Source organism: Ambystoma mexicanum, chromosome 5q (genome assembly GCF_040938575.1).
Source record: "Ambystoma mexicanum isolate Mex_15411 chromosome 5q, UKY_AmexF1_1, whole genome shotgun sequence".
Taxonomy (NCBI): domain Eukaryota; kingdom Metazoa; phylum Chordata; class Amphibia; order Caudata; family Ambystomatidae; genus Ambystoma; species Ambystoma mexicanum.
In genome coordinates, this window is record NC_090933.1 from 591,849,052 (window position 1) to 591,864,940 (window position 15,889).

The following is a 15,889-nucleotide window of genomic DNA, read 5'->3' on the forward strand; positions in this document are numbered from 1 at the left end:
GGGGTAGCGGAAGTGACATCACACGACCCTTGACCTCTGATGACCCCACCCTGAAGTGATATCACGGGAAGCGATGGAACTCAACCTTTCACCCCTTGACAAAACAGGAAGTGGCATCACATAGCATTGTTCCCAAGTACACTACGAAAAATACATCTGCTCCTGCAACAATGTTATAACCTGCACCGAAGGTATAACCTGTATAGCCTGTAAACATGCCCTAAGTGAATATCCTGTAACAGCGCCACGATGCCTCCGGGCCGCTGGGCGCTTCATAAATCCAAATAAATAAATAAATAATCTGTAATGCAAGACAAAAACCTCCAAATGGAATGTGACCACTGGTGTCTATTGCTTTAACATGCTGTCCTGATATGTTCTACTATGTTTTACAACTTGGTGATGCCAAAGGCACTGCAAGCGCCATATGTCAAAGAGTAAACAGAAATGTGCCCTCGATCATGTAAAGAAGCAAATAATGTGTCATTAAACATGAAATACTAGTTATGTCTTAGTAGGAGGCAGCATCCACACCAATATGTGCAGATAGAACTACCGTTTATCACATGATCAGGAGTCAACTCAGACTGGCCACATTTTAATTGTAAAAATATTCCCATGTACCCACGTAGCGGGCTCAGACACTACTCCCCTATCCCAGCCAACAAACACACTTATCGCATGCGCGCCTGATGTCCGTGCACGCATACACGTCCTACGTGACATTAAATAGTCCACTTGCGTGCGCAGAGCTACAGACACCGCCACTCCACGGCGAGCAGCAGCTACGAGCAAACGCAGGTAAGCTTACAATGCCGATTCATAACGGTCTCCCGCCCACACGGTAGAGACGCTCTTCAGGCACAAAAGGGAGCACTTTTAGATCTGAGACGTCCCTCACGGTGAGGATTGCTACACACCATTTTGTTTTCTCATACCACGTAAACACCAAGCACGCATGGAGCTCGGAGTAGATCAGAGCCATTGATAATAGCACATTACCACTGCCAAATAGCAAGCATGAGTAGTTGTTCACCACCACAGCCAGAAATGGCGTTAGATGCACGTTAAATATATCTCACCAGATAATTATCTTCTTCAACAGCTACTTAACTGAAGACCAGATCCTAGATACACAGGATCAAATCATACAAAGCGCACAGAAAGCGCTTCGAGCGAAGAACTCGAATAAGATTCTTCACCAACCTGGGACACTAAAAAGCAATGGCTCAGGTAGGATCATGCCCAGCACACTTCCCAGGCACCATTGTCCCTGTAGAGACACACCCATGTTCTAATTTTTAACTCTCTACCTTTAGATGTTCCAACTCTGGGGTACATCGGTGACACTACCCAGTCCACTACAATCGTCCTGAAGACGGCACTAGAACACCAGCCACCTACTATGTGCCAGAAACACCATTTAGTGACGACTAGACAGATGTGAGGTCAACCCAACCACATTCTAAGTAACCACATGTACTAACCCACACTGCAAAAAATTGAATGCAAAGAATCAATGTATGTATTTTTTTTTTAGATGCCTTAAACAGTGTATATCCCCGATAACTACAGGCAGGAAAAAGGTTTTGATGATAGCTTTGTCATGCTATTTTTAAATCACATGAATAAAAATTGTTATTGTGCTACATGCATATTGGGTGCTCTCTTATGTACAGACCACTTGCTGTGATCTGTTAAGTGTGCTGGATCCATTCCGGCAAGTGTCAGACAGGTGGGGTAGCCTAGGTCCCCGTTTTTCTCAAATTGCTACATCCCCTCATGACTTAGGCCCCCCTCATCAAAAAGAGGGCCACACAACCCCCATATATTGTAAAAATACGATAAACACTGAATCAATATACCTTTCAGTAAATCTTAGAGGCTTACAGATTGTCTATACAAAAACTTCATTTTCTCACATTGAGTCATTCATAAGGTGAGGGTTGCTGGGGTCTTACTTTCTGTGATAACCTGGGGACGGGGCTGGTCTGGCACATCTATGCGAAATGGGGGGTGGTCTGACACATGTTGGTTTAGGACAGGATATACTGTGGCAGAGGTCTGAGTTTATTGGGGGCACTCAGGGGGTGGTCAGCACAGTGGGAGCACACTTCTGTTACATCAAGAGAATACCTTCAGGGGCACAGGGTTACACAAGCAGTAATTTTCCAACAGCAGGGGGTGAGAGAGCAGGTTTGTGGAGATGGATGGCTCCAAGGCATGGTTCACACACCGGACAGTGATCTCAGAGGAAGAATAATATGATACACAGTATTAATTGTTGCAGTTAGCTTCAACGCATCCATGAGAAAGGGACTTGAGCCGCGCAGAAAAGGTGGGGGCGGTTGGTGTTTGCAGTGCGGGGCACTGCAGAGGGGCAAGGAGACTTCGTAGTGACAAATCACGGCCTAGTCCAAAGATGGAGTCGAGGGTACACAAAATGGAGTCCAAGTGTGTCTTACAATAGTCCCACCTCTGCTCCAGCTGAGGCCTTACACCTTGGGCAGCAGACGGGCAATGGAGGTGTTCCCCACTAGTGCAAGAGCAAGCGGTTCATCGCGTGTAGAATTTACGGGGGGCTAATTTGCCCCTTCCTTCGTTACACTACGTGGACGGAATGGTGTTTTTTTTATAATACTTCTCATATTTACAAGATTGTATTGCTTTATAACTAAACCCCATTTTGCTATACATCGGTCCTTGGTGTTAGGAGCATCATAGAAAACTATTTATGGGCACAGATAACTATGCTACAATGCCCTTGAACATACGCATAATGTTTACGTAATCGGTTGCTTTACATGTCAATTTCTTTAGGTTAGCATTTCTAATTCAAGTCTAATTTTCCCTTTACAATTCCATGACAATGCACTGAACATGAAGGAGCAAGATTCTGCATCCATGCCTTTCCCAGATTCAACAACAACTTCGAGCACATATCATGTAGTTTTATTTCGCTATTCAGTTCCGGAAATATACTATGCATGGAATTAGAGATAATATGACATAGTTTACATATCCTGTCGTTCGTTTACATAATGTTTCATTTATAGGTTTTTATTTACATGTTCCTTTGTCTGCACACCATTGTGTGTGTTCAATTTCACTTTTTTCATCCATAATAAAACAAGTACTGCGTTACAGGGTGATGCTGGTATTTCGACTACTATTACATCATCCTTTCAAGCTGATCCGGAGCCTGATATATGCGTACTGACAGTTCCCTTGAATTAAAGTATATTGTACATCTGATACTATTAGACAGTGACATTATTATAAACTAGCATCTTTTGCAAAATGCTTGAGTGCAACATTACAATCAGTGGGTTTCACACAGTGATCTCTGATCTGGTATACTAGCCATCAATCAGGAGAAATTCGAAATGTATATTTTGATTAAATGACGTACACAGTGTACAAGGGAATCTATGTAAGCCGTGTGTGCAAGGAAATAATTTGATTTCAAATACGATTTACTTTTTTTTAATCAATATTCTATTCTAGGCATGTATCCAAGATCGGGAAATAGAAGAGGCGGCATGTGGATCCGAGGTGGTGGACCAAATTGCTGGTGCAGTCGTTGCAGTGAAGAACATGGTTTCAAAGAAAATCAAGAAAGCAAGGGTAACTAGCAAACAATTGCGATTACAAAAAGCGTTATGGGCTGGTGTCTTCATAAAATGCTTTTAAAAAAATCTAAAGTGCTATATACTGTATGTTGTTTTTACATTGAACATATTTTCACAACCCATCTCCTAGAGGCCCAGAAGTAAACGAACTTTGATGACACAGACAGCTACTAAAGCCAGAGATGCTGTTTGCCAAACTGATTTCACCATGGAGCAACTATTATTTGAGGCGCAGCGTGTTCAAATCAATAAGCAGACTCGAGATGCTTATGCCCTATGGCCAGAAAATGAATTGAATGTGAACGGCGAAGCCAGCAAAGTGTTGTTGGACCATTGCTACAATGTGAGAACGCCACAAGATGAAGACGAAACTGAATATAATGATGATGCTTTTGAATTACTTGCAGACCACTTAACACAATCAACACCAGCAAAAAAGGGCTACCCAACAAACAAATCGACATTGATGTTTTTTCCGATTCGTGTTCAAATAAAACAAGACTGAAGCCTCAACACAATTAACCGAGGAACTTGTCAAAGATCTCGACTACAGTGCGTCCTGTTCAGCCGATATATCCACCACAGTTGAGTCACAAACCACATTCATGCAGGACAATAGTCTAATAGAGGAGCCCAAATAGATTGTATTTGACAGCTGCCTGATGGAGATTATACTGATGCTGAAATGTGTCCATCCAGAGAAGGTGGGGGGGTATGCAGGAAGCCATTGTTGAATTTGACTTGTGTATCACACGGCACTAACCTGAAAATACAAGCCACCTGTGATCTGCTCCATGCAAAATGTTCATGGTCCGCTCAACCGATGCTGGGGAAAGTGGCTGCTGGAAATCTACTGTGTGCAGCAGCTTTATTTTTCAGTGGCTCTACTTTGAATAAGTTGTCCAGTTTCTGTCAATTTGTGGGACTCCAGTTCCTTTCTAAAAACGCAGTACTACAAATATCAACGTGAATATTTATTCCCTGCTATTAGTGAAGCATGGAAAATTGAACAAATGTCAAATAAAAGGACATTCTCTGACAAACGGTTCAGGCTAGCTGGCGATGGACAGTGCGACAGCCCCGGATTTTCAGCAAAGTACTGCACATACCACTTTCAGGACATGGAAACTAAATAAATGGTGAGTTTGGTGGTCGTGCAGTTGCCTGAATGTAAATCCTCAGTGGCCATGGAGAAACATGGTTTCATCAAGTCCCTGGAAGATCTCCAATCCAGGGGAATGCAAATTGACCTCAAAGCCACAGACAGACATGTTTCAATAGCTAAGACCATGAGATAGCAGTTTCCAAATATTTACCATCAATCTGATGTATGGCATGTTGCCAAATCAATCAATAAAAAAAATCTCAGCTGCTGGAAAAAACAAAAGGTTCTGAAAATATTTTACAGCGGTCCCAGTCTTTCAGCAACCATCTTTGGTGGAGCTCCAAAACTTGTGGTGGATCTGTGGAAATTCTACAAGAGAAATGGCGGTCACTAATGCACCACTGTTCCAATGTTCACTCTTGGACAGAAAACCGACATTTCCACCAGTGTGCACATGGACATTTGTCGCCGGAGCAGGAACACAAGAGGAAGTGGTCAATTCCATCTTCACCACCCCACAAAGCTCTTGAGAAGATCGTGTTTGATAAACTATCAAGAGATCTGAAGGGACTCACAGAATTATGTCACACGGAGATTTGGAGGTGTTCCTCAATATGTGCCTAAAGTACAGGCCCAAGAGTTAGCATTTCAGCATAGACGGGATGCAACATAGGACATTACTAGCGGTATTAGCGCATAACGAGAACGTAGGCATGAACAATCAAGGACTGTGGGAAACTTTTGGATGCTTTGTTACACAATGGCCTTTACGAAAAGAAACAAAAAATGGGTGGTCAAGCCAATATACCAGGAAATGGAATTCGATTTTGTGGAAGATCTTATTATGACTGTATTGGACATACATACTCACAGAATCATGCACAATTTTGTTCCGAGGACACATACATTGCCACAAAACATTGCAAACGTGCCCTGCCCACCTAAAGCAGAGCTCGTGGAACAGTTCACTTCCCGTTTCAAATGATTAGCATCCATTTCTTTGTTCAACAATGTCTATATAAAGTGTCCAAATAAAGCGTCCAATTTGTTTTTTGAAATCCATCCTCTTTGTCAATTTTTTTTCAACAAGTGCCTTTTTCAGAATGCCATACAATGTTGGGGGTCGTTGCTAATGTAAGGAAGGAGTGGGTCATTGAGCCCCCATCCCGCATACATTCTACACTAAAGTGACCCCTTGCTCTTGCACTCATGCGGGACACCTCCTTTGCCCTTCTGCAGCCATGGGGAAGAAGGCCCCGACATAAGCAGAGGCGGGCTATTGCTAGACAAACTTGGACTCCATCTTGTGTACCCTCGACTCCAACTTTGGACTAGACCGCATTCTGGCATTGCAAAGTCTTACCTCCCCTCAGCAGCGCCACACACAGCAAGCACTGACAGCCCCAACCTTTTTCCTCCTGCGCCTGTGCCTCCCAAGTCCCTTCCTCATGAATACGCCCAGACAAGATGTTGTGAACAAAGAATGTATTAATTTCATTCTTCCTCTGAGATCACTGTCCTGTGTGTGACTGGGCCAAATCATGACTTGTAGTTCATCCATCTCAACAGATGTGCTCCTGCACCTCTCACCCACGCGGCTGGAAAATTACTGCTTGTTCAACCTTGCGCCCCTCCAAAGCTATTCTTTTGATGTACCAGAAGTGTGACCCTTCCTTGCTGATCACCCCAGAGTGCCTCCTAATAAACAAGTACCCAGTCACAGTATATTCTGTCCTAAACTAACATGTGTCACTCCATCCCCTTTCACACAGCGATGTGCCAGACCTGTCAGCTATCAACCCTGAGCCCTGCAGGTTACCTCAGGGGCATGACCCACACAGTCTTCACCTCGCTAGTGACCCAAAGTGGGATAGTACAAAACATTATAGGCCACTAATATATACAAAAGGTATAGCAATGATCATTATTTAATGCATGTCTAGGATAAGTGTGTAGATCAGAGTGGGGAGTGAGCGCCTTCACTATCGGATGTCTTATCACAGGGGCCAATCTTTGATTTGCAGCCCTCAGAGTCTTATGATTTCAAACGCAGTGAAGGTAGGTGTCAGCATTACCAGAATATATGACCAATCCAGAATAGGTATGTGGGGGGTGAGGTTGACGTGGTGCAGGGTTAGGGTCTGGAAACCAGATGCGTTCAAGGAGAATTGGGGTCAAGGGTTCAGTGGAACGCGGCCTGGCAGGAGGGGTTGCAGAAGGGCTTGCTCGGACATTCTCGTACAAGCACATTTTGTCAGGGCTCGAGACTCGCTCCTTGCAAAATAATGTTTACGTGGTTTGCTGTGTGAACAGGAGATGGGCTGAGCTGAAAGGTGGTGTGGGCTGGCAGTGGGAGTCGCTGGAAGAGTGCAAAGTTCTCCAGAGGAACATTATAAATAAGGCTTTTGAAAGTAAACTAACTGTTTTCATAAAAAAAGTAAATCACTAGAAATTTCGCGTGGCATTGGTGGACGGCAGCAAACAATTCATTTGTTTTTCAAAAATATTTCTAATGCCACTATGGTCTGAAGGGCTATTCGCTCGCATTGGCAGTGAAGGTCAGCGGCTTTCAATTTTGCTTTCGAGCTGAGCAAACCCACGCATTGTACACAGTATAAGGATCAATTGTTTTTATACCTTGGAAGACAGGGAGGATTCTGAAAAGAAAGGAGGGGGTCTAATACTGTCAAATATGATAAGGTTTGCCATTCTAAAACTGGACAAAGGAACATGCAATTTCATTTTATGAAAATTCATTGATCTCAACTGAGAATGGAAATGCCAAATATTATGCAAGTTTTACTTTATATGAATTTATAGACCAACGAGTCAACGTATTGTACTGGAGGACCCAAATTAAAGATATATTGAATCGACAAGTGAATGAAGTGGAGGGCAGCCCCCCCCCTTCTTAAACTTAAGCAGAGAAATTTGTATGGACTAATTTGGTATTGTAATTATGTGAAAATGGTATTCATAATGTTGATATATATAGGTATTCAAAGGACATCATGTTTCTAAGGTCCAAAAATGTCCTTATCATGGTGTGTTAAGGTGGCAAGGCACAGAATGGACAATAAGATTTTCTGTACACAGACAGAAAATAGCGCTGCCAAATGCCTTTACTGAAAATGCATGTAACCAAAAATGTGGCTAAAATGAGCAGAGTGTGTAGGATGCGGTCATTTTATGTTGAAACATTCAAGGGTAGCAAGCTGTCAGAACTTTGACCAAAAGGCAGTAACCAAACATTCAATTGGGCCTGTTCGAGAACCTTATCTGAAGAATCCAGCTGCATCAACTATAATTGAGCAGAGCACCAGAGAAACGTCAGAAATGCATGCTAGAGCATATTTCATTCTGAAGGTTTAGTTCAATTAAAAATTAATTGCCCAGTGAGCTAATGCTTAACTATGAGGTTGCCTAGACTGTGTAAGGAAGGTGGGGGCAGAATGCTCCCTCTCATTTTGCTATAAGAGTGAGCTCTGAGTGGAGCTGTGGGTGGTTGAACTAGGGAACTTGACCACAACGCTGGGTGTGCACTGTGTCAGCAGTGGCATGAAATAAACATTTATGAATTTAGCAGTCTCTTTGCCAAATCCTTGAGTTGTCCTTATTTGAATTGTGTTGGAGTATGTGAATCCTGCACCCCAACCTCCTCAAGGTGCAGCTATCTTGTCTTACAGGTACATGAGGGTAAGCTCTGACCTATGAGCCCGTCAGAGGACGCTTCACCCTCCTGTACACTTGGTAGCGTGAGGATGGTTTCAGCCATCGATTATTGATTATATAATTATAAAACACCTAATGGCCGTTGACACAAAGTAATAGCACGAGTCCTTCGCCATTTCAGCCATTTCCCGTTTACCTGAATAACCATGTCTGTCTTTATGTAATGCGCTCTGATGCCCGCGGGCTGCAGCGCTATACAAATACATAAATAAATAAAAATAAATAAGTAGACTGTGAAGCTCCCCGTAGACAATGGTAGTATAATTGAGACTGCAGTCGGGGCCTGAAGGGACCCGTGTTTATAAACATCTCCATTCCCATTCCTACGGGCAGCTGACCAGATGAAAACCTGAAGAAGGCAGTCATCGCGAGGGTCGGGAGAACAAAAGGTGAGTGAAGAAACTGGAAAATTGCTATGATTTAGGGATAGGGCAGACTGCAACTGTCCTAGCCGATAGAGACAGGAACACGAGGAGGAAGGACAATATAGCAGAAAGGTGAACATATATATATATATTAGGGATGTAATGGTATAACGGTATACCGTTAAAGATACCGTGAACCACTTAATTGAACAATAATAACCGTCACATTGTTTATACCGGTATACCGTTTATACCGTTAACTGTGCTTTTCAATCTGATTTGGAAAGGCTGCAGTAAGCAATTGCTGTGCAGTCTTGGTCTTGCACTATTGGATGTGCCATCTGCCAAGTAGTTTCAGTTGGAGCAGTTTTAATGCCATTCCATAAACCACATGAGTCTGACCAGACACAAAATCAGTATGTTAGCAATAGGAAGAATAAATACAGTGCCAAGAAGGAAAAAGGGTTTACTTTGGGTTGGTGGCTTTGGGGTTTATATATTTATAATGGATAATGTTTGCTAAACATATGACAATGGGGGATTTCCCTGGTTCCATCATTGAATTTACATATAATAAGTCACACTGCGAAATTCACTTCTCTGTGGTTATTCCCTGCTGCCACACCAAAGGGTAAGATGTCCGTGATTACTGAACACCTTTTGGCCCGCAAGTAAACTAAAGGCTGTAACGTAAAGAGAGCGTGCGTGTGTATGCACACAAGCGTATACTACCATCAGCATCCTGCAGGTTATAAAGATGGCAACATGTTCATCTTCACCAGTAGGCAGTGGGGAGCTAAAAGCCTAAATGACCACTTAAGAAAAGCTATCCAGTTTGCTTTACCAGTCGCAGCAGCCCCCCCTCCCCCTCTTCCTCCTCCTCCTCCTCTCCACACGTGTGTTTGTGTTTGGTGGAAGCAAGAGGTGGCATTTCAGTGCAAAGTATGTTGAAAAGCCCACTTCTGGCCCTGGGTGCCTGGTTTTGTTTGGGATAATAAATCTGTCAATGTATGACCTTTTAGAAAATATTTGCTAAGATTGGTTAACTCCACCTGCTATTCCGTGATAACCATGATATACCGTCATTTGGCAAGAAGGTTATCGTACCGCCATAAAACTAATACCATGACACCCCTAATACATATATATGTGGTGATTTTTCAGTGAAAGAGAACAATGGTAGTCCAGATTTGGGGACAAACCAAAAACATTAACTGCATTTAAAAATTAATAACAAGAGTAAAACACATTGGAACTAGTATAAAAAAATGATATCATAAGCTAAATTAAAAAATTGGTCTAAAGCCAAGGTTTTGAAATTGCGAAAAAATTACATTAAGATAGTTGATCAGATGTAATGATTTAAAGCACACAAATTTGTGGTGATTGCACCCCAAAAAGAGTTAAACAGCCCTGTGATAAGTGCAAAAAGCTGTTGCACTATAAGCCAACACAAGAAATTCAAACGGCAGCTATGGAGTTAAATTTATAATTTCCTCATAGCAGGCAAGATAACTGATAAATCGTGCTAAGAACGATAGATTTTCGCATTACAATGGCAGAGTTATAGTGATTTATAGAAGTACTGCTCTTGTGCGTTAAGCGCGTGCTGAGCGAAAGGAATGTACCGTGTGGTAATAAAACAGAGCTTAGTGAAATGTAATCAAGGGCGCATGTGCGACTAAATTCAAAAGATGTTGATCTGAAGTATGGATTATAAGCCGGTTTTGTTAGAATGTCTGTATGAGGTTGCAAGTAGTGATCAAAGATAGAGTCTTTTAATGTTTTTAGCATCGGAGCAGCTGAAAGCTAAGTGTCAGAGGATGACGAGAGAAATATGCTTTCTCTGATCATACACCAGAGCTGTGGAATATCAATCTTGATAACGGGGCTGTGGAGAGACCTCCCTGGTGGTTTAAGTCACATGCGCTTCTGGATGTCACATCTAAAAGTGATGTCGCTGGAGTTAGTTCTACCTTTCTTTTTTTAATCCATATAGACTTGGTCCCCTTGATGAAGACTATCTGGGAAACAGGCATAGGTTTGGTTTATTTCCACTCTGATACAGGCTCAATGACGTGTTGAATAGGGAAGACCGGGGTGCCACCTTGCCCAAACGCTGTGGTGGGAAAACAGTCCTGCCAATATCGCTACTATTAAAGATCCTGACAGGGAGATAGTATTGGATCTGGATGCCAGTCAACTGGTTCCGTGCTTTCTATGAGAAGCCCAAACCCACACGGACTTGAGCTCTTACTTTAGGGTATGCTACTGTGTAAGTGTAAGTTAGGTAGGAAGCAGTGGATCTTCCCGATTCCCAGATCACAACCAGCGACATAATAAAGGAACTAATGGCCCTCCCTTCCACTAAAGCCTTGGGATTCCGACGGGATGACGGCAAAGGTTTCTAAGGAATTTGGCCATAGTGTTGCCTCTTATTTATTACAGACGTGGCAGGAGTTGTTGCAATCCGGTTACCTCCCCCCGCAATGCAGGAAGCTGTCATTACACCCATTTTGAAACCCAGGATGTACCCGACCGTGTGTGCCTCGTATAGGCCCATTTCTCTTAAAAACAAAGAGACAAAAACCTTTTCTAACATCCTAGATGATTTATAGATAGCTCCTATATCAGCAATAATCTATTTGGATCAGTGGGGCTTCCTAGCTGGAGGGTCTACGGCTTTGAATTGGAGACTTTTATTCGCTATGCTAGAACTAACCCGACTATCCATGCAGTGGGTTGGGTTGGTGCTCTGTTAAGACACTGAAAAAGCATATTCTGTGTCATGGGATCTCTTCATCACACTGGAGGGAGGGGCCAACTCCGGTTATTTTTTACTCCGGTTATTGAAGCTTCTATACTCATGGTCAAGCACTAGGATCAGTCTATTGGGGAAACAGTCTTACTTTTCCATTGGGTCGAGGGACGCAACAGTGGTGTCCGTTGTCACCCTTACTGTTCACTATAGCGTTAGAAGCGGCTGCGCATGCAATTTCCATATACGCTGTGTATTGTGTATTTGGGTAATAACAGACCCTAGTGTATCAGCTGATGACTTGATTGTACAGACATGGTCCCAATTGGGGATAAAATATATGTATGATATGTACCAGGATGGTACATATGTGTCTGAGTGAAATAAAGCTGTTCCGCCGGCACTTCAGTTATCACAGGTAAGATCTTTAATTATACCAAGTTATCCCATAGGAGCCCACTGGCACATATCACCCAGGCTTGAACTCTCCAACTGCCTCAGCATATAACCTTCACCCATAACATTCTCACTCATACAACATTCTCACAGCATTGTCTCTTACTTCATAAGTACTATGCATCCATCCAAGCGCAATACAACACAAAGGAACTGTTTGTTAGTAAATTGGGGCACGATTTTTAATTGGTGTTCCAATATTTTCGGATGTGCATGGCTTTTCGTGCATGGACCCCCAAAAAACCCATTCTGCAATATATTGTGAATTCTGCTTGGGGCCAGGAAGATTGTCTCTACTATTATATTTATTTTATTTTATTTGTTTGGTATTTATAATACACCTAAACACAATGTGCTTCAAAGCGCTACAAGACTGGGGAGGTAAAGGGATGACAAAAAAAAATGTTCCTACTTGGCCTTGTGACATTCGGATCGTGCAAGTGCAGTAGCAAGAAGTGTGGGGGAGGGCACGGGGGTGCAGGTCAGGGTGGAAAGGCCTGTGGGCTAAGCGAGTGTCAGGGAATGCAGAGAATTAAGGGGAGGGAAGAGACACATGGCAAGTGCGAGGTAGGGGGCTGGAAGGGCTCAAGCGGTGCAGGCACAACCAGGCAAGTGCAGAGGGATGGTGCCCGGACAGGCAAGTGCAAGTTGAGGTGGGGGTCAGGGGAGAACAAGTGCAAGGGTAGACTGGACGAGGAGGGTCTGGTGCCCTGTAAGAATCTGAAGGAACCAGGCAGCCAATCAAGCAGCAGACGTGGACATTAGCTGGGGAGGAGGGGGAAGGAGGAAGAGAAAAGGAAGGTCTTCAGAAGCTTCTGGGACTTAAGGAGATCCAGCTCAAGTCTGAGAGGGTCAGGGAGGCCATCCCAGAGGGTGGCACCTGCGGGGGAGAGAGACCTACTTCCCACTCTCTGCTTTGAAAAAAGTCTGATCTGCAGAGAGTTGGGGCTAGAAGATCGAAGGGTTCCAGCAGGAAGGTATTTAGGGAGAGACTGTTGGATGTAGCAGGGTCCCAGGCCCCAGAAAGCCTTGTGGATGATGCAAATGGTTTTGAACTTGATCCTCACAGCAACCAGGAGCCAGTGGAGAGATTCTAGGGCTGGAGAGATGTGGTGCCTGGGCTTGAGGCCAAGGATAAGTCTTGCAGTCCTATTCTGGATTAATTGAAGGGGGTGAAGGGAGGAGTTAAGAAGATTGAGGAAGAAGCTGTTGCAGTAGTCCAGCCTGGAGGGGGCGAGAGCGCTGGAGACATTGAGCTTCTGGGGGAAGGTGATGAAAGAGAGAATGCCTCTGAGGTGAAACTGAAAGTGGGCCTTCATGGCAAATCTGAGGAGAGAAGAAGAGAGAGGAGTCAAAGATGACACCAAGGTTTTTTGCCTCACAGCAGGGTGAGGAGAGAGGGCAGCCAGAGTGTGGGAGGGAAGGAAGGAGCAGGGGGTCCAATAAGAAGGATCTCTGTCTTACTGGCATTAAGGCAGAGATTGTTAGCAGTGCACCATGCCTAGATAGCAGACAGGCAGTCAGGAAGAGGAGGAGGCAGAGGAGGGAAGCTGGAAGGAGAGCTGCATTTCAGCTGCATAACACTGGAAGTTAGGAGAGAAGGCGGAGATCAAATGGGTTAGCGGGGCTAGGTAGATGTTGAAAAGCCAAGGCGAGAGGATAGAACCCTGAGGTACACCGCAGGTGGAGGGTGAAATGGAGGAGAAAAAATGGCCCAGTTGAACCTGGGAAGGCGGGTCAGAGAGTAAGGAGGTCAACCAGACCAGAGCCTGGTCCATGGTGCCAAGGGTATCACAGAGCTGATTCATAAGGGTGGCATGATTGACTGTATCAAAAGGCAGAGGAAAGCTCAAGATGGATGAGAACGTAAGGAGAGTTGGAGTCGAGATTAGAGAGCTAGTCATCACAGGAGTGCAGTTTCTGTGTCTCTGGTAACTCTGAAGCCAGACTGGTGGTCTTGGAAACAACCAACAGATTCATCAGGTGGATAGGCTGTGAGATGGCCAGCTTCTCCAAGAGTTTGCCCAGGAAGGGGGTGATAGAGCTAGCATGGTAGTTAGCTAGACAGGAAGGGTCACCAGAAGGATTTTTGAGGAGAGGGTGCACAAACGAGTGCTTGAGGAGTGAGAGGAAGGATACAGTGTCAAAGGAGTGATTACAGTAATCAGCCAAGGCTAGAGCAAGGGCAACAGTATTGTTCTTGATAGTTCTAGAGGAGCAGGGGCGCACCTGTTTTCAGGAGACTTTCATACAGCGGACATGTCTAGTTAAGAAAGAGGAGATTAGGAAGGAAGGGGGGTGAAGGGAGGTCTGAGTGCGGATGAGGGAGAAGGGTGTGACGTAGAGGAGAGTGAGGACAGGATGATCAGATTTAGTGAAGTGAGAGGCCAGTGCAGTGCAGAGGGCCAGGGAAGGCAGAGGAGAAATGGAGAATGTAGTAGCTGTGTTAGTGTCCCCAGAGCTGCAGGCTTGGATATAGGCCCTCTTCTTAGTGAAGATGGAGAGTCTCTACTGCCTTAGATTAGGCGGCAGGCCAATTTGTCACAGGATGTGCTTGATGCTTGCCACTTCAGCTCAGCAGCTCTGCACTTACATTTCAGAGAAGCCAGGTCAGAGCCATACCAGGTGTTGCGCTTGGAGGCAGGCTTCTTGCAGATCCTCATGACAGGGGTAAGGATGTCGAGAGTGTTGCAGATGGAGAGTTGAAGGTTAGTAAGGGCTGTGTCAGAATGAGAGTCAAAGGAAGGAGTTGGGGGGGGGGGGAAATGAAGGTGGCAGCAAAAGCAGCAAATGAATGACAGAGGAGGAGACTGGCAATGCAGGTAGGGGCTTAGCCGGGAAACCCAGAAGGTCCAGGTGAGAGGACAGAAGAGTATGATCAGACCAGTACAGGAGTGGCAAGAGGGTTGGAGGTGGTGATGCCGGCAGGGATGAGAACATCCAAGGTGAGTCTGGCTGAGTGCGCTGGACTGGAGGGAAGTATGGCGAGGGAAAGTGTGTCACAGAGGTTGCAGAAGAGTCCAGAGGGGGAGTCAAGGTGATCTCTACCAGATGGTACTGGAGTCCACTCCTCCAGATCAGTCATCCAGCAGATTAAAATGGGACAGTGATCTGGGACCCCAAGCAAATGACTAGCTGTAGGCCTTAATGTGCCAATATACACAAAAGGTAGCGTTAAATACCAACGTTTTATGACACAAGAAATGGGAGGTGACTGAAATGTCAGGCAGAGGGTAGGGATTTTATTGAGAAGAGCTGGCCATGCCCTGCAGTTGCCAATTCTGGTCCAGCATCGTGTCTATGATGTCTCAAATACTGACTGTGGAGGCGGTTGGGGACTTTATGTGTTGTCTTTTTGGTAGGATGAGCAGGCATTCCAAAGACCATAGCAAACTTTTATCTATGTACATGATTATGGCCAAATTGAGTATTTTTATATAATGGTCTAATTACCCACCCCTTATGGCTCATACATGGTTTCAAGACTTAACCCGGAGTTTTGCGATGGAAAAGAATTACTGATACTTGATGCAGCAGAATCTCTGTCCTTGTAACATTTGGGATCTGTTTCAAAGATTTATTAGAGACCGTGCTGAGTGGGGTGACTTAGTTGTCTTGCATTGTACTGTTCTATCACCCATTATGTGTATGCGGTTTGAGTGGGGTGGGACATTTCCAGGGAGTTGGATGGAGCACTTGGATAATGGATACATGGCATGGGTCTGGACAGGTTCAGATATGGTGGTGAGAGTATTCATCACTTTTTGACCACTGCTAGGCAGTGTGATGTGGGCTACAAAGTGAAGTCGACGTGGGTGTTATCACAAATGTATGTAACAGA